This window comes from Tauraco erythrolophus, chromosome 2 (genome assembly GCF_009769465.1).
Source record: "Tauraco erythrolophus isolate bTauEry1 chromosome 2, bTauEry1.pri, whole genome shotgun sequence".
Classification (NCBI taxonomy): domain Eukaryota; kingdom Metazoa; phylum Chordata; class Aves; order Musophagiformes; family Musophagidae; genus Tauraco; species Tauraco erythrolophus.
In genome coordinates, this window is record NC_141466.1 from 59251001 (window position 1) to 59271906 (window position 20906).

Below are 20906 nucleotides of genomic sequence, written 5' to 3' on the forward strand. Positions count from 1 at the left end.
GATTAAAGGATAAACTGAGCACCACGCTGGGTAAGATTCATTTCACTTAATTGGCAGTCTCTGGAAGAGTAGTATACACTCCTCAGCTAATCACTTTTGGATTTTCTTATTGTTGGTGGATATACAGTGAGTGCAGCTCATGATGTAGGCATCAACTTAAGATGAACTGAATTACACTGTCTATACTACATGGTCTGTAATAATCAGCCATTCACTGAGTATAAAAGGAACCTGGAGAGAAAAGCTCAGGTATCATAGCATATGTACTGCCCTTAACCATATTTAGTGAGAAGCATTGCACATTTTGGAGTATCTGTTCAGTTCTGTCTTTTCCTAGTTCTGCAGGATGTGACACTGGATATGCCATTCTCTTCTCTTTGTCTTTGCCATCCTCATTTCCTTTATCCAACTTGGTTTACAGTGTGTAAGTGCTGTGGGACAGGGGCTGATCTTGCTTGTGTCCAGTTCTGAGTGGAAAGATGGTTTTGCATCTTGGTTTCAGACCTGCATGCAAGAGACCTACATTTTGTTTCTATTGCAACACAGACTTGTTCTAAGTGGCCCAGATGTTTTTCTATAAGGTCAGTTATTTTTTAAGAATTGCTTCCGTAATTAACAGGTGAGCTATAGTAATGACTGAAGTTATTAAAGATCATCTAAATGCTATGCTATAGAATATAGCATTTAGGCAAAATAAAAAAGGTAATCTTATTTGAATCATAGAATCATAGAATGATTTGGGTTGGAAGGGACCTCAAAGATCATCTAGTTCCAACCCGTCTGCCATAGGCAGGGACACCCTCCGCTACACCAGGTTGCTCAAAGCCTCATCCAACCTGGCCTTGAACACTTCCAGGGATGGGGTATCCACAACTTCTCTGGGCAACCTGTTCCAGTGCCTCACCACCCTCAGAGTGAAGAATTTTTCCTTATATCCAATCTAAATCTACCCTCTTTCGATTTAAAGCCATTACCCCTATCACTACACACCCTTGTAAAAAGTCCCTCTCCAGCTTTCCTGTAGGCCTCTTTTAAGTACTGGAAGGCTGCAATAAGATCACCCCGGAGCCTTCTCTTCTCCAGGCTGAATAGCCCCAACTCTCTCAGCCTATCTTCCTAGGAGAGGTACTCCAACCCTTGGATCATCTTCATGGCCCTTCTCTGGACTCGCTTCAGTAGCTCCATGTCCTTCTTGTGGTTGGAGGACTCCAGAGCTGAATGCAGTACTGCAGGTGGGTCTCACAAGAGCAGAGTAGAGGGGGGCAGAATCACCTCCCTCGACCTGCTGGCCACAATGCTTTGGATGCACCCCAGGATACAGTTGGCTTTCTGGGCTGCCAGCGCACATTGCCAGCTCATGTTGAGCTTCTCATCCACCAGCACTCCCAAGTCCTTTTCCTCAGGGCTGCTCTCAATCCATTCTCTGCCCAGCCTGTACTTGTGTTTGGGATTGCCCTCACCCAACTCACAACTTAAAAAAAAGATACCCAATCCTTCTTCTATTCACAAATTCAAAAAAAAAAAAAAAAGCTTACGGTTTTTCTCAAGAGAGTTTGATAGAATTAGCACTGAAAATACTAGGAACAATTTTCATTTAGCAGGTCAGTTTCTAGAAGCTTGTTACAAATTTTCAATGTCTGGGATTTGAAACTGCATTTTATATGAATGAAAGAGTGAATGTGTGAGTCTTTTCCTTATGGAGTGTTTGTTTCCAACGAATTCTTGCATTTAAAAATATAATTTCCTTAAATTCTTGATATTATTTCCTGTCAAGTCGTTCATCGGAATATTAATGGAAACGAAAGACAAAATATGCATGAACTCATTGAAAATGAATGCCTTTAAACTTCAAATGAATTTTTAAAGTAATATTTTGCAATATTTGGTTTGAACTAAAATCCTTCAGATGATTAAGAAATTTAAATCACTTAACACCTACATACTTAAATTTAGTAACTGGCAGAGAGAGAGAGAGTGAGAATGATTTTATCATAAATGAAAATTAAAATAATTTGTTTAGGTGCTTCACTAGAATCACTGTAGCACAATTTTAATGTTTAAAAAAACGATTTCTTAAAATGATTTGGCCTTTTCCAGGCAGGGAAACCTGTATTGCTTGTGATTCCACAGAGCAGTGGATTCTGTAGTGTAGATTAGCTGAACTTTGTCTTGGCTGAGTGTCTAGCATTGTTATTATTACTACTGTAAATGACCTTAAGGCATGGCAAAAGGGCCATGTTAATGTGATGATGAGGATGCTTAGTTTTTCAGTGTGGCATTTCTTGTTTCAGAATGAAGCATAAGCCATCTCTTAATTGATGTGGCAGGTCTCGGAAGTGGGAATTAGCCTGTGCAGCTTCATCTGTGTTGGTGTATTCATGTGAATTGTTACATGTGTTAACAGTAAACAAAAGAGTTTTCATGGGGGAGACCGAACGTGGTACAGGACTGCTGCAATGAGCTTCTGTCTTCCTACTGGCAGATTCTGTTTTTCTTCTTTTACTCTAATAAACATAGTATTTTAAGGAAAGGGAAAGTTTACCTGCGCTAGTAGGATGTGCTTTAACTTCCACATATTTCTTCAAGCGGATGAAGCAGTGTTTTCAGAACAGGCGAAGGGTATTTGTTTCTTTGGTCTGTTGCTGATGGGTAGTTTGAGGCTGTATGTTATATTCTGTGGCTGAAGAAATAGTGTGATGTTTTGATTTGATTAAGTGTGAGAGCTGATAGACTAATTCATGTTATAGCTGAGAGCCGCACTAGTCATCTTACTACTGGATATTTTAACATGTGCCTGAGGCCGTGTTCTCTCGGTTACACATTTGCTTTATCTACATCTACAATGCTACAACAGTTTAAATTAAATTATGTTTTTCAACTAGTTTGGTTAATTTAATGTGAAAAGACTCTGTTAAAATTCTTTTTGCTTAGGTTAAGCTTATGATGTTTTAATCTAAATCAGTTTGGAACAGGGCTAAACTAAGCCAAAATAAGAAATTCTTGAACCAAGTGTCAAAATACATGATTTTAACCGGACAAGCTTAATAAAATTGGGGTCTGTGTTTGGTGCAAAAATGTGCCACAGATTCACGTCACCTGCCCCCCTCCCATCTTCCGTTCTCATGGGTCTAAGAGGAAGTGACGACGCCTGGAGCTACGTCTGAGCTAAATACATGTAGTGATTTTGTAACTTCCCTGCAAGCTGCGACTTCACCATTTCAGATATGTTAGGTCTCAAAGAGTCACTAAACTACTGATGGTTGGAAGCTTTTACTATAGGAAATAAGATATTTTGCATTGCCGTGGCGTGCTGTTGGCCACTGATGGAGTCAGGATGCTGGGCAAGATGAACTTCTGATTTGACGTGACGTGGCCACACTCTGAAGCCCTACGTAGAAAAGATGACCTTTGGGCTTCACTTCCTGGGCCACAGGAGAGTGCACCGGAAGATTATTTGTCTCGAAGTGAACCATCCCTTTACAAAAATTGTCTAAGCTTCGTTGAACGTGAGTGGGAAGGTAACATGGAGGAACACATTTCCTGAAGGGAGGCGGAAGCGGTTTCAATCTGAGTGCGTTCTGGAGCATCTTCTGAAGCATTGCTGATTCCTGACCAGTCACCCGTGGGGGCACATCAGTGTTGGACACCTCCAAGGCTGGGTGGGTCATTGGCCCATGGGTGGGGGTCAGGATCAGGCCCTGGTGAAGGGAATAGGGATCAGATAGCCCTGGGATGGCTGGGCAGGGCGATGGGGATGGGATGAGCCAGGGTAGTTCTTGCAGGGCCCAGCCAGAGCCTCCTTTGAAAGCCATTCCTGACGGAAAGGGGAGAGCCCGGTGGCTCCTCAACAGGACTGCCTGGGACTGTCTCCTCCAAGGCTTCTTACAGCTCTTCCTTTGAGACCTCCAGAGCTGCCATCACTCCTCCAAAAGCCCTCTTCTCTCAGTACCTGTCCTCAAGTGGCCAGCTGAGCACCAGCACTCAGGACCCCCACCCCATGCCGTGGAGGTTGCACTTACTTCTGAAGCCTGCATGAGCTTCAGCTTCCTCTGCTGGCAGTCCTTGGACACCCAACATTTCTTCTGTGCACATGCTCTGCGTGGCATGTGTGCTGCACTCCATCAGGGAGGGCTCTCGGGGCTGACTACAGCCCCAATGGGAGGAGGCACCACACAGGAGTGATGCCATCTCTCATATCGCATCCAGGGGAAGTGAGTGACTGTCCCCAGGAGCAGCTGTCTCCTGTCCTGGGAGCTCTCACAGTCGGAATGAGGGAGGATACGATAAATCATGTTTTAATGCTGAGTATTAACCAGTTCACAAACCAAAATCAGGGTTGTGGCAAGAGCTCGTGGCCTGTAAGTTACAGGCTACTGTCTAAGAGAGGAGTGTGTTTGTTTCTGGGACATTAGAGGGGCACACTGAATCATGAAATAAAAGAAAAGGAAAAGAAAAAGAAGACACACACAATTAAGTGGAAAAGCAAAACACCTATATGTATCTCCAGACACCCAATCTCAGAGCTTCCTGAAGCTTTTTATTCTGGAGTATGTGCTTGTTCCTTGGAAGTGGGAGAAACACAACTAATTAGATATTATTTAGACCTAAGGGTCTGCAAACTTTTGGGTACCAAAAAACACCTGTCAGTTTCAAGACCTTTTCACGTAGGGCACATGGATGGGCACGAGCTAAGTCTATACTAGCAAATTAAACAGTGCTGGTGCTTGGGCCAGAGCACTGGAACTTGTTAATCTCTGCTGTCAAGTCAGCGGAACCATTGCTGGCACAGACGCAAACTCAGAAAATAGTCTGGGTGTCAGCAGGGGCTGGGGATCGCTGCTGCTGCACAGCCGGCTGCAGGGAGCAGTGCTACCCTGATCCTCCCCATCACCTCATCCACGTCACCCGAGACAATCAAAGTGTCTGTCTGCAGTTGTCTTCTCTGAGTATTCACTCTGCAGAGCACTTAGGCATGGCTTCAACTTAAATTGTTAATTAGAGATGGGATTTAACTCCATACTTGAGCTCCGTTGAACTAGAACATCAGTATAGTTAAATTTCTGCTACCTCTCAACAGTTTGCCTCCTAGAAGAGAACCACATATCGTACTAGGTCAAAATACTTGGAGCAATAAAGAAAAAATATACGAGCAAGACAGTGCCTCATCTTTGTAGGGCAAAATATGACAATGTTGGAAAACTCTTTTTTAATGTTTGTATGTAACGATGCTATTCTAAAATTGTATTAAAACCCCTCAAATTTGAACACTATTCATGTCACTGTATATATTGTTGATTATATTGCAAACATCTCCCATTTTCACAGAAAAAAAATCGCTATTTCTTTTAATAAGTCCTTAAAAATATATTCACGTGTACAGAAAAAATCCCAACACTCCAGCTCAAAAGGTGTGATCGCTGTATATACAGAAATCTAGACTCTGGCCTGTACACATCGCTTATTTTTGTTGCTCTATGCTTCCTCTGAATTTTGATATCCTTGAAACAAATGCATCTCCTGTTTGTGAACTATCCACAGTGTGTCTTTCTGCCCAGATGTTTGTGTGACACTGTTCACAGAGCAATGTTATATCTGTGGTTAATAGCCCGAATACCGGTGGTTGATCAGGGGAGTTATTGTGGAATTTTTTCTAGCCTCTGGCTTGTGGCTTCATCCATTTTTAAGTTTAACTCAAGTTATCCATCTGATGCAATGGCTCTGAGTTATCTGTTCTATAAATGCCAGATGCTGTCAGTTGAACTCAAATCTTTGCTTAATGCTGTAAAAGATAGCTGTATTTTACAAGCTTCTGTTATTTAAATGAGCTGAACATGTTTGCTGATCACTTGACTGAAACTAAAGCATTGTGAGTATGCCTGCTTTGTTGTCAGCTACTAGTGAAAGATCAAAGAGATGGTACTGAACACTGTCACAGATTCTAATTAATTGGCACTTATTTGCTTACATCTCAAGTTAGCCCATAAGCAACCCCCTAAATCTGAAATAATTGGTGACTTGTTATATTTTTAAAACAATATCTTTTTATTTTCTGCTTCTTTGTAGATGCATGCTGTTGTGGTTGTAAGGAATATTAATTCTAAATCTTCTAATCTATTAAAATGTGTTTTCTGATCTTAAGGAACACCCTGCAAATGCTATGTGAACACATTTTGTGATTGAATTACCTGTAAGAAATATTCCAGCCGTAGATTTTCATTTATAAGATATATCACGTTCAATCTAATGCTGAAATAGAGTTCAATACTAAACAGAAATGCAGCACTCATTGCAGCATCAGATTCAGTCCCTTTTCAAAATCCCCTTAGCAGCAAGACGAGCTCAGCCTTATAACTTGGTATAAATCTATAGATTTCCTTTAGAAACTTTTTGAAAATACCAACTTTAGTGATCAATGATCAAAATCATGGCAAATTAGAGGGCAAATAAAGATGTGTTTTGACTTTCTCACTAATATCAACAGACAGGTATCCCAATAACATACAGGAAAAAGCACTATGGTCAACATTAACACTTTTCTACATACTTTTCAAGTCAGTTAATGGCTGGATGGGTCAAAAGATGGAACTATAACGGTCACCTTGGTTGCGTTATTGCTGAAGAGAGTTACTGATATAATTTTGTCAAGTTTGAATAGCTATTGAGGGCTGTCAGAGTGGTGGGCTTCTTGTTCAGTTGGGGTTTTTTTTGGTTTGTTTTAATTTACCTCTCCGTACACATTAAGCAACTTCTGATTAAGTTTTGTGTGAAACCTGTTTATTAAATGCAATGAAATTTCATTTACCACCTGTCAGGAAGTAAGGTTAAATGTGAAAATAGTGACATCTAAAACTGTTAGAGTCCTCTATATGAATGTGTGCATTTTTTGTATATGTTTGCAGAAAGAGAGAATCCATCTAATTTTCTATCCAATTAGCCATATAATTTCAAATACAAGATCATAGAATCATAGAATGGTTAGGGTTGGAAGGGACCTCAAAGATCATCTAGTTCCAACCCCCCTGCCATGGGCAGGGACACCCCCCACTACACCAGATTGCCCAAAGCCTCATCCAACCTGGCCTTGAACACTTCCAGGGATGGGCATCCACAACTTCTCTGGGCAACCTGTTCCAGTGCCTCACCACCCTCAGAGTAAAAATTTCTTCCTTATATCTCATCTAAATCTGCCCTCTTTCACTTTAAAGATGGCAATGAGTTCATTGGATGCACATTTAAACCACAGCAACAGACAAGAAGCAGCAAGTTTTGTGACATTTTTCCCATTCGTCCACTTAAGTACAACAGAAAGTACTTGCCTTTCAGGCCAGATTCTATTGCAAAATCCAAACAGAAGAGCATAAAAAGTAAGTTCCCACAAAGCTTTCCAGATTACAAGTCTTTTCGTATGCCATTCCACCATAGAGAGCTGTTTGACCAGAAACTTCATACAATCATTTAGCTAACGTGAACCCAATGCTGTCTTGATGATAAGAAGGAAAACCTTGAGATTTGTTTGGTGGAATAAAATAAATGGCAGGTTTAAGGAGCTTGTGACAACTTGTCAATGCAGGAGGCCAGGTGACCTGGAGTTAGGACTGTTCTGAGTTGATAGCTTCGTGCCCATTGTGCTGCTGTTGTCTGGGTATGTGAGAATGGTATGGCCAGCTTTTGGCTTAGATTCTGTCCCCTAACAACTGATGGGGGAAAGTATTTTTCATAGGTGTAATGTGATAACTTGTTGCAAGTAAAGAGATCAGGAGCCTTTCCAAGAGCTTTCCGACTTTATGAACTATGGATATGTACTCTTAACCATAAGTTCCAGATGACAATAAACTGCAGAAACCTCCTCACCATGAGGATAAGTACCTGTATTCTCTTCAGTCAGCTTAAAACATTCATGGCCTGGTTTTGCCTTGGTGATAGTGGAATGGTTGTATATAACCAAGAACAGCTGGAGAAATATGTCTCATGCTTCTTGTTAACATTTGATTTTTATCAGCTTTTCATTTGACTTAGTGGCTGCCTGAAGATAAACCTGAGAAAAAACCTCATGATTCTGAGACTCCTTTACCTTTACAGAGCTTTCTGGGTCTTTGAAGGTCAACGCATTTAGGTAAAAAAAATAAAGGACTGAAGGATCAACAGAGGATATTCTATGCTTTCATGTTATCGCAGATCAAGTACAATGTTTCTGTCTCAAATTATGAGAACAACCATTTATCACTTTTTTAAAAAGAACTAAATGGATATATGTTCAGAGATACCTTGTTTGCTTAAATTTGAGTTATTATTGACTGCACAATGCCATAAAGTACAGGTTCAGTTACAGCTGGAAATAATCTGCCATTCACTCTGAGTCTGAAGAAATATGTCTTTTTCTATATGGTGGAATGTATCTTTGCTGTGTGTCTCATGATTCTCTCTTACTTGGGTCTCTTGCATGTGAACTTGCGTCAAACTGCTGTGGATTACTTTAAGATGCTGCAAAAAACTCAGGCAAGGTAATTTTTTTTTGCAGAAATCCATTGCAGAATTCCAGTAAGAAAAGATCACGTCACTTCCAGTGGGAAAAGACTAGGTCACTAACAGAAGGATCAGAATACAGGGTTGTAAACAGTTTTAGTGTGCAGGCAGCATCGTTCTGCAGCATCGTTTCTGCTAGCTCTTGTGGTCCTCATATTTATTCCCCCTATTAAGTTTAGCTTACTCCTTGTGGACTCAGTCCTAGAGAATGAGAAGGAATAGCCAAGGATGCATGTTTTTCTTGGCAAATCTAGGCATCATGTTTAATAATGCTTAATCGAACGGGTACTTGAATGATTCCTTCAGCTCCTCCTGCTTGAGATTTTAATTGTCTGCAGAAGAAACCTCAGAAAGAATGTCTTTCAAGTAAAGTTCCTTAAGATTACTTGTTCTTCCTTTTAAGATTAATTTCCTAACCAGGAACTGAGAAATAACATGAGAAATGTGCAGATAAAGTATTCAGCAGAGAGTAATATCGCTGGTAATTGGGGGAATATCAGTTCTATGCAGTGGTTGTCACATCTTTTTAAACAGACTGATTAATGGGTGGATCTATTACTGAAAGCATGCATGCTTAATTTATTCAAAGAAGTTGAGTATATGTCACCACTCACAGGCCTGTTTCTCCAGCATAGCGCTTCACATTTACAATGTTTTAACTACTGAGAACACAATGGAAGAAAGAGAACTGTAACTCATAGCACAAAGCACTAAAAAATATGTGATCTGTAAGTGATACAAGCTGACATGTAAGAAAATATCAGTGCTATAGTTTAAATCCAATAAAAATCAACCTGTCATCAGTATTTGGGTACATATTCTTAGATTAAACCTTTTCAATTGTGACGCTTAGTTCCATATTCTTTTCTTCCACTCTGTTTTATGGACAAATGTGTTATTTTGGAGAACAGCATGTGGAAACACTATGGAAATGGCAATTCTGTGAATACCATTTGAGAAACTGAGACACACTTTTAAACAAGGAATGGAATTCAGAGTCAAGCATCACAAATGAAATGGTTATTGTAAAGCAGTGAGAGCTAGCCATCTGCCACTGCAGCACTCAAAGGGCCTGAGATTGCAGGGTCCCCCGCAAAGATATTTCTATTGCCATATCAGTTAAGGACCACAAAAGTCTCAGCTACAGACATTAATACAGCAACAGATTTTCTAAAGTGACAAATATACTATAGGGTCACAAAGAGCTGCACTTGCGTCCTTAGAGTAAGTCAAGCAAGGAGAGGAGCGGCCTTTTGGTCGTTTTAAAGAAGGCAATTTGTGCCCCTTAAGGAACTGATTCCGAATTATTTACTCGGAGGCTGATTATAGCTCCTTTTTTTCGGCTAAGAATAAGATGTTCTGTTGTTGTTGGCCATGCTGAAGATTTAAATGTCCCACACATTTGATCCAGGCTGGGGCTGTGGCAACTACTGCACAGCTGATGACCAACAAAGGCTGGTTTCAAGCTCATTGTCTCACATGGTGTTACACCAGATGTAATGGGTGGCATTGATTCTGATTGGCATATTCATTCACATGCATTCAAAGCTCATGAATTTACTTAACACGTCCCTTTGCTTATTGGTGGGATTAATTGATGTGATGTATTGCAGCACTGCTAGATGAAGTGGAAAAGTTTCTTTTTTTTCTTTTTTTTTTTCTTCTTGTTTTTAGTTTCTTTCTTCCAAACTCCAACTAGAGACACCACAGCATTATTTTTTACAATCACCAAGGCATTCCATGTATGGAACCCTAATTCTTGGCTTGTATTGCAGTTTGCATTTAATATTTGGAGACAGAAAATAAATAGAACATAGGGAGAACTCACACAGATTTAAAGTGTTGACTTCGTTACTGGGTTCACAAATTGTTTATTTAGTGTTTCTTTACATACCAAGAAAGCACGAAGTCTTTTTTGTGGCTTGTTTTCTATGAATTTTTTTTCCAACTTTTCCCGTATTTTAACATCTTTTTCAACTAGCTGAAATGGAGAATCCTGACCTATCAGCTAGCAGATTGTTGATATCTTTTCCAAAGATGTGAATAAATATAAGATTAAGTGCCACGCATTTAACAGATATACTCTTTGTGTATATGTGAATATATATATACACACTGTTACTGTGTATTCATCAGAAACATTCAGACAGATAAAAATTCTAGAAAATTTTTAGAAGAGGAAAACGTATGTTTTCATTGATGATGATACCTATGTTGATTTTTTTTTAATTGCCATTTTTAACCTGAAAAGCAAAACCTTTCATCTGAAAATCAATATCATGTCAGCAAAATAAAAATGAAATATTGGTTTGGGGTCAGATCTATCCAGGTCAAGATATTTTAGTTTGTTGAACAAGATCAAAATGTTTCATTTCAAGGTAGTTCTGTATAAACTGTGAAATATATTGGCAGAAGCTAACCTGTAGTATAAGGTCAATACAGAGAGTACCCTTTGGAAGCAATTAATAGCATCTATGGTTCATGCTCTGAGCTACATCTGGAGCTCTCGAGGCTTTCTCCAATTGTTTCTAGAGCTCAGGCAGACTTGTCTTTTTGGGCAAAAGTTATCACTGTGAATAACATCCGCCTGTGTCTGCACGGTGTTTGGTATTTCTTCCCTCCCGCCTCCTTTGCTTCCATTCTCCTGGAGGAAATCACATCAGCCAGTGAATCATTCCATGATATGTTATGCTTTTCTCTCGTGCTGGCTAAAGAAGCTGCATACAAGTCATTTCATGGAAATTGCTGGGTGGATGGCAAACCTAGTCCACAGTGATGATACGTGGAAAAGTTTACAAATTACTGCTGAGAATTATACATGCTGTAAATGCTGTGAGTATACATGAATTCCATGCATATGCTTAGTATTGTTGCTAACATATATAATTGCTTAAACCAAAATCCCATGAAAGTTTTTTAATTAATGTGGATATAAAGCTATAAATATTCAGATAAGACCTAGAGGGGATTTGAACGGACAAATGAAGAAGATGATGTGCTCTCTTTGGGCCTTAGCTCAGTTCAGCCAAATGTATAATTTCTCCACACTTAGTCAAAGCAGTTAAAACAATTTATGAAGAGAATGAAGAAGATTGTATCAAGCACCTTTATGTAAGGTTTAATGCTTTTATATACTATTAGATTTTCTACCTGTGTGGTCAGTCTGAAATTATATGATATCCACTGCTTTTTGTCTTCAGAAAGCTGCCAGACTATACAATTTGACTACTCTCTTTTTTTTTTTTTCCCTAGCTAGCTAATACATTGATGTGCTCAATAGCATAATGTAGCTATAGTTCCCAGTCCATGTCATACCACAGTCTGAACATCTCTCAGGCACAAGCCAAGAAAGCCACAGATATTCTAAACCAGAAATGTTTTTGCCAGTTTTCTTTTTTTACTCGTGTCATGTGTCATGGTTAGATATCAGGAAGAATTTCTTTACAGAGAGGGTTGTGAAGTATTGGAACAGGCCTGCCCAGGGAGGTGGTGGAGTCCCCATCCCTGGAGCTGTTTAAAAACCGTTGTGGATTGGTGTTGAGGAACATGGTTTAGGGACCCTGACAGTGCAGAGTGAATGGTTGGACTCGATGATCTTGAAGGTCTCTTCCAACCAGCTGATTCTATGATTCTATGACATTTCCTGATTTATTGCTTTTCATGTATCGAATCAAAAACTGTTATTTGGGAGAGACTAAAATTAAGATTATGAACATCTGCCTAGCCCTAAATTGTCTTTTTTTTTTTTGCTGTGAACAGAGATGTACATACAGCGTTATATATTTCTCCTTAGTGATATACTAGAGGAGGAAAAATATTACTAGCTTTTACAGAAATGGGTTATGGTAAAATGAAAAAAAACATCTCTGAATCAACAGTCCACGATTAATTGATGGAGAATATGTCTGAAGACTGTTGTATTTTCCTTCTGCAATTTCAAGTAGTGTTACATGGCCTGAATTGTATTCTGTGGAGAGACCCTAAACCATGCTGGATGGGCTAGTGAACTGCGATTGAAGATGTGAAGCTCCACAATGACAATTTCCTGAAAGTTTTTAAGAAAATCAGACTTAGATACCAATTCTGACCAGTAGTATGAACATAGGCCAAGCTATTGGAAACTGATGGGAGCCTTTCTATTAATTTTTCAGTGTTGGATTAACCTTTCTGTGGTCTAAAGGAGCCTGCAATTGGGATGTAAGTATGATACTGGAGTATAAGGCAAACAGCTTTTCAGGAAAAGTAATAATGGTTTTAATCAGTGCTAAAATCCTCATTTCTCAATTAGTTATTTACTTCAAAATAGTACGCAAACTCAAATAAAAGTGCTTCTTTTGAGAAAAATGCCTGAAGTCTAAAACCTTTATGGAAAAGCATGGATACAAGAAGTCTAACTCTGAGCTGTGTTTTATGTCAGTCACAGTGCATGGAAAGCATATGTGAGGTTCCAGCTGTGGTGAACTAAACCAAATCATGGCATAGACTGAGTTACCAGGTGGAGTTTCAGATATGATATTCAGACAGCAATAGTTATCTTGCATCAGTTGTTTTCTCACAGCTTTTCAAACTTGGGGTTTACAGATACTGATTACTGTCCAACCTACCTTCTCCTCTCCTCCTCTGCCCTCCCCTGCCTCCTTCAGAGAAGGGTCACTGCAGCCTATAAAGGAGACCATAGTGCCATCCAGAGGGACCTCGACAGGCTTGAGAGGTGGGCCTCTGAGAACCTCATGAAGTTCAACAAGGCCAAGTGCAAGGTCCTGCACGTGGGTCTGGGCAATCCCAAGGACAAGTACAGGCTGGGTGGAAAATGGATTGAGAGTAGCCCTGAGGAAAAGGACTTGGGAGTGCTGGTGGATGAGAAGCTCAACATGAGCCGGCAATGTGCGCTGGCAGCCCAGAAAGTCAACCGTATTCTGGGATGCATCAAAAGAAGTGTGGCCAGCAGGTCGAGGGAGGTGATTCTGCCCCTCTACTCTGCTCTCGTGAGACCCCACCTGGAATATTGCATTCAGCTCTGGAGTCCCCAGCAGAAGAAGGACATGGAGCTTGCTGGAGCGGGTCCAGAGGAGGGCACAAAGATGATCTGAGGGCTGGAACACCTCTGCTATGAAGACAGGCTGAAAGAGTTGGGGCTATTCAACCTGGAGAAGAGAAGGCTCTGGGCAATCTTATTGCAGCCTTCCAGTACTGAAAGGGGGCCTACAGGAAAGCTGGAGAGGGACTTTTTACAAGGGTGTGTAGTGATAGGACAAAGGGTAATGGCTTTAAACTGACAGAGGGGAGATTTAGATTAGATATAAGGAAGAAATTTTTGACTCAGAGGGTGGTGAGGTACTGGAACAGGTGCCCAGAGAAGTTGTGGATGCCCCATCCCTGCAGTGTTCAAGGCCAGGTTGGATGAGGCTTGGGCAACCTGGTGTAGTGGAGGGTGTCCCTGCCCATAGCGGTGGGGTTGGAACTAGATGATCTTTGAGGTCTTTTCCAACCCTAACCATTCTATGATTCTGTGATTCTATGAGACTCAGCTCTGTTAGGAAGGAGACTAAAGACCTTTGTTTGGACACAGCTCTTAGTTATGCTTATTGAAGAATTTTCCTAAATGGTGTATATTTTTGCAGTATTTTAGCCACTGTCATATGTTCCTCTATTAAAAGTGCATATGGTGTTACCTGTTCCTGTATGTTTCATCCTTCCCCTGCTTCTCTCAATCCTACTTCTTTGGCAATCTGAAGCCACCATATGGATGACATAGAAGTTTCAACTGGCTAAAATGAGTGGAAATGAGCAGTCTGTTGTAGCAACAGAGGCTGTAAGAAAATAGAAGATAGAAGGGGTAACCTCTCCAGATGTTGCAAGAAATCAAAATATGGCTACTCCTATTTTACCATAGTCAGTAAGCATTGAGTCTATCAGAGCCAGCTGTATTCCTGAGAGCTGTCCCTCCTAGTTTCCAGTCATCTAAGTAATAATTTTAAAATATGATGACTCTATATTCTATGAAGGTTCAGAACTTGAGGGCTATCTGTATGTGTAATACTGGTTTCAATGGGAATTAGAAACACACTTAGCCAAGATCTGGACCACTGGTTCCCCACATAGCTAGGCAAGCATTTCTCCAACGCAAGCCAGGGAATGGAATACAAACAGGAACAAATGGATAAAGGTGAAAGTGACAAGACCATCTAAATTATCTTAACTTGACATTGCTGAAAAAAGTTTGGCATGGCCTCAGGGCAGTGCAGTCTAGGTTGTCATCTCTGTAAGCCTTTATTTTCACCTAAATACTTATTTCCAAAGCATTGGCATGTGAACTCCTACACTGTAGGATTACACTTGCATCGAGCAGGGTAGAGTAGAGTCAGCCACCCTCAAATAAGTGACAGAGACAGACTGAGAAGTAATTTGGACAATGAGATAGTAAGAGAAGAAAGGTAGTTCTGTAGTAAGTACCACATAGAATTCCCAATTAAACATGGGTTAGAAAAAACAGAAAATCAGTTAGATGCAGTGAAAATGTTCAATGATAGCTATCTACAGGTAAAGGAATGTAAGGGCCCAATGCAGTTGCCTGTACATTAATGTAGAGTGACTTTGAGATGAGCTAAGGTGTCAGAGATGTCCATACAATGCTGCAGGTACGACACGGGACCTGTGGTGACCTGTGGCTTATTGAAGTAAGCAGCAGGAGTCTGGGTGTCATTCCTTATGGCACCAGATGTCAGATCTCACATGGCACCAGATGGCCCTGTGTAGACGAATGAAAGCCTTTGGTTTCCAGAACAAATGAACATAACTGTTTTTCTAACTAATGTGAACAAGAAATTGTTAAAGGTTATACTTCTCTGATAAACAACAGGACTAAAACATATTAATTCTTTTAATAGAGATGAATGTTTCTGGTTGGTACACAGTAGCCCTTAAGATGCCTACCCTGTTCACTATGGAGACATGCATATACTGCAAACAGTGTAGGTTTAATATGATGCTCACAAGGACTTTTGTGTTTGCTGAATATGCTTTTATACATATATATATATACACACATATATACACATCTTTAGATGTATATGCATATACAGCTGGAGATATACATGTACATATATTTTCGTGTCTAAAGCGAGTGCCTACATCTCAATGTACATTATTGTCAAGCACAGAGATGATGGTGGTTGAAGAAGTGGTATATACACATGTACCATAATAAAACAGATGTGTGGGGACACGCCTGTACTATATATACAGTCTGTCTCCGTATGAACAAAAATGCAGATGTGTGCATGCATTAAGACTTCATCAATATATTTTATTTGTTACGAGGCTGTTACCTTCCTAATATATAGAAGATTGAACACTGAGCAGAATTTGAGCGTAATCCTACAGTACCAGCTTCCGCTTGACTCCAGCCTCTGCTAGTCTGCTAACGTGGCTGGTAACAGTTAAGAGTTTGCTGGTGTGATAGGTGAGCTCAATCCGTCATGGCTAATGTTGTGAGGCCAGTTGTGCCTCCTTTGTTTCCGTATTCCCTTGAGGACACATTCTGGAGGGATGGCTGTGTTTTACCCTGCAATTTTTTATTTATTTATTTTTAAGTCAGTAATCATGTTTACTTTACTTCCTTCCCCAGCACTGTTTACCAGCTTTGGTGTGTGGCGAGATGACTAAGTCAATATATATTAAAGAATACATAACAATGTTGTAATGAGAATTAGTGGTACCCTGAAAAGACAGAGGACATTGGCTGCTGTGTTTTGTCCTGTTTAGTCTGGGGGTAATGAAGAGCTCACAGATGACCTGATTTCATTAAAGTAGGTCAGATTTGACTGAAACACAGCTATGGCTCTCTCCCAGCAGTGCAGTGTCTTTCTCCCCACATCCCTGCCTCAGCCCCCTCGCCTATCATCTCAGCATTTGCAGTCTTTCAGGGAATTACCTTAGGGTGTTGTTAGTATCTTAGCCAAACATATACCATAATATTTAATTTCCACTGCCTCCCTGTGTTTTCTGTCAGAAGATGTGTGATGGAAAGGATGACCATACTTCTATCTTTACTACAGGAAAGGTGATGGTGTGAGAGGATGGCCACACTTGATAAGACAGCATTACGCACCATAGATGCTTCTCAGTGAAATCCTATCTGGACAGGATACCTGCCGTTTTTTACTGTAGACAGAGGAGTCAGATTAACCCTATTTCATACACAGCTTTTCATTTACATTTCTATTTATTTATTGTGTTTTCCTATCCACGAGTTTGACACTAAATAGACGTTCTGATTTAGCAATATTCTAGCAGAAAAACACCTTTAAAAGGTACTGAGAAGTCTTTACTAGACCTCCTGCTCATAAATAATAATATGCTAGCAGATATAGAATTATTAACAACTTTTGATGGGATGGATGTAATGCCGTGAGATGCTGGAAACAAAGACCGAATCTAATTCTGTGTTGTCATTCCACAGGATGTCTGCTAAGAGAGTTTCCTTTTAACATCAGTGGGCGTAAGGTGGAACCTATAGACCAGATCTAAACAAAGGCATTAGGGAAGCTATTCAGACAGTGCTCACCTTGAAAAAAATCAGACCCTGTTAGGTGAAAAAAAAAAAAGGATACAGTGTACAGAGGAGATACAATATCCTACATTTAGCTACATGTCTCTGTTAAAAGACTATCATTTTTTTTCCTATCAAATGTCTCTGAAAAGATATCAGCCAAAGTACATTGCCTTGCTTTTGCAGCCTATTAAATTTAAACTAGGGCCTACATTACTGCTGAAATTTGGGGAACTCCTCTTTCCCAACCCCTCCTCCTTACTTCTCTTTCTTGCCCTTAATTGTTGTGATTGTGCCTCTCATGACTTCTAAAGCCGGCGTTTTGTTCTCCCATTTGCTTCAGATCATTACAGTAAAGGTCTTTTCATTCCTGAAATCTTTTTCCCCCCATTAGTCCTGAGACAAATAAATTGATTGTGATTTTCAGAGGCAACCTGGGGTGGTCAAGCAGTTCCCAGAGAAGTCTGTAATAAGATTACTTGTGTAAGTAATCTGAGGACTGTGGGCTTTTTGAAAATTCCAAATCTTCTGGCTACATTTTGGCTTTTAATATTTCTTCTACTCAGTTTCTTTTACAAAGAAGTATAGTAGCTTTATACAGGTTACATCATTATAAGTAAAACCAACATTTATTCTGACATAGAAATATCGTGTCATGTTTTACTTAGAAAAATAGGATCATTTGGGACATCAAGTCCTGGTCCTTCTGCTTTTACTAAGCAACAGTACTATATTATTTTGTTCCTCAATATATCAGGTTCATATTGCAAACTACTCAAATTTTCTGCTTGACCCAGTATTGTCTTGAAATGGAGATCTGTTGAACTGAAATACTTCCAAAAGTCTATTATTTCAAAGTTGGTGTTAAAATAGTCTATATGATTTAAAATAAGTAAGATTGCATAGTTTCAGCAAAAGAACAAGAAAAGCTATGTTTACTTGAGAGATTTTATCAAATAAAGCATACTTGGTCTCAAGGCCTTTCTATGACTTGGAGTCTTTGTCTAATACCTCCTCTGCTCTTCTGACAGAAGCTCTGCTTGTCTGCCTGTCTGTCTGTGCTGTAGGGATCATACCTTATCACCATTTTGTCAATTGAGAAAGTGATCCAGGAAACACTAAAACGAATTGCCTGTGAGCTATGACAGTACGAGGCCAAGGCAGCAGAAAATCAACCTCAACCCAAGAATACTATGGTCATATAACCCAAGAATATAATGCCGTAACACTTGCCCCAGTTTGGATATTTTATGGTGCTAGTGGGAATTTTGGCCTTGCTGAGCCTCAGGAATTCACAGTTTGCAGTTTGTACTACCTGTGTAATGACTTGGGTTACTCTAGGGTGAACTTTAATGTTGTTACTGACTACAGCTGTGTTGACAGCTGTATCTGTTGTTTCTTTTCTAACTGAAAGATGCAAAAGATGTGTGCTCACTGATTTTTCTCAATACATATTAACTGGAAAGTTCTTCATTTCAGCCTCAGATTCATCTTTTATAAGCTTCAACAAGGCATAATGCTTGGTTTACCACCACCCTCAAATCAAAGGAGGGAGATCAAAAACTCAGTCTTGAAAAGATTATGCAACTCAATAGGACCTGGCCTTGTTGTATTATTGCATCCATTACAACAGCACAGTTCAGGCAGGTGTTAGTTTCAATAACCTGGGATTCAGGTATTCACAACATCTTGTCTGCCAATTACTCACATAATTACATGGCCCAGGACTGTAGAATAGAATCAGCCATCATGCTAGGCATGTGTGATTACTGAAGAAAAGAGGAATTCAGAGGGTGTATGAGTAAAGCACAGCTCCATGATCATGGACAAAAGTGGTCTTTAGTAAAGAAAGCTTATTTACTAGGCTCTGCTGATCTCTTGAATGCAGGAACTGTGCCAAGAGTGTTTGCGTGACACGCAGATGCCTCACAGCTGTCCGTTGTTTTTGTGTTCTTATTCAGTCAGTAGGTAAAGTGAGAACTTATTTAGCATTTTTCAAGGCAGAAACTGAAAGGCATTCCAGGGAGCTAATGACACAGTCATATATGGCAAGAAATCAAAATATGAGAGTCAAGAAAACCTTAAATACAACTTTCTCAGACCAGGATGTCAGCTGAAAAAGATAACTACTGACATTTTGACCTGAATATCCACTGACTTGGTCAATATGAATACCTTTTTTGTATGGCTCTGTCACTGTACTGTCAAAAATCAATCCACCATGGGCCTCCACATAAAGATCTTTTAAGGGTCAAAGGCCAAAGGTCTTTCTGAGCCATAAATACCACATATCTTTGTACTATTTTAAGCTGTAACACCATAGAAATGTGTGAAATTATGTATGATGTTGTGAAAAGTAGCGAGTATCCTCATAATATAAAATGGTTATAAAACTAATTATATATACTTAAGGTCATCTAAGTTTAAATGACAACATCATGAAAGAAGCAAAAGACAAAAAGGTAAGCTATTTCTTTCCACTCAATCATGTGGATCTAGACTTCTGTCACACCTAAACCACTTTCTAGCAAAATAACTATTCATTTCAGTGGAATTTATTGCGAGGAAGTATGCTGCTCAGCACTGATGGCAAAATATGGGCCTTTATTTCATCAGGAATCGGATGTGAATACGATATAAATCTAATATAGTTTGACAATGTTACAAGTGTACTTCTCGTTCTAAAGAAGAATCTATGCTGTTATAAGCCTACTGTTACATGGGAAGTTTTTTGATACGTGTGATAGATTTTGTTGTGGATTTTTTTTTCAGATGAAGGAACCTCATTAAATGCAATGCCTATTTCAGATTTCTTCAACATTTTCTCACTAAGTGCAAATATTTAAAACAGAAAAATTCCCAAAGGGCATACATATCCATGCATTTTAATTTTTTATAGAAACCCTTGCTCTTAGGAGAATGCAAAGGATATGATTAACTGCTATACTATGGTCTAAGACATAATTTTGTGCCCCTCTCTCTATATCTATGTCTGTGTGTATATTTATTTACACAGGTAATTTTAAAAAATCTAAATTATGTGGTTTGTGAATGCTATATTGAGGGATTTTTGTAGTTTTCTAGTAAGAGAGCTATATGGCTTCTACTGAAATTCTACATTATGCCAACATAAAGCAATTCCAACATATACCGGTTCTCTGGGAATATGGTATCAAAAGCTCAGGGACATTTGGTCCCACACTGCAGCTTTTTCTCGACGTCATATCCATACATCTTACATCAATCACAGAAATAATCTGTTTGACAGCTGCCGCGTTTGGGGCATTGTGATACACGAAAGTTCTGGATTAATACACGAGTCAGAGACATTTGCTGTCATGAAAATAACAGTTTTAATGCAGTTTGAATGTTATCTATATTCAGAGATCAGTTTTAAGAAAATAATCAAGCCCCAAACCTATGGACGTCTCTACTGTTATGTACTGTTTTAATTAACGCAATCACTTTCTGGATGACACTCAGTTTTTCTATCATAGGATCAACGCAAGAATTAGATGGTGAACAGAAAGTGCACAGGATTATTCCTATGCTGGTAAATATATTGCTAAGGGAGACTTACGTCCACACTCAGCGGTACTGGTGAGAAGGAGCAGTCTTATGAAGATTTCTTCTTGTCTTTTACATATTTTGTCTTTAATATCATCATTTAATGACATCTCATGCTCTCAGTTGTCTTGCAAGAGATTTGGAGTGTGGCCAGGTATGCCCTTTTGTGGAGGAGTAGGATTCAGACCAAGAAGAAGAAGAAGAAATGGAAGTGACAGCAATGAGTCGTTTGACTCACATGATGCACATGGGTGAGCTACATCTT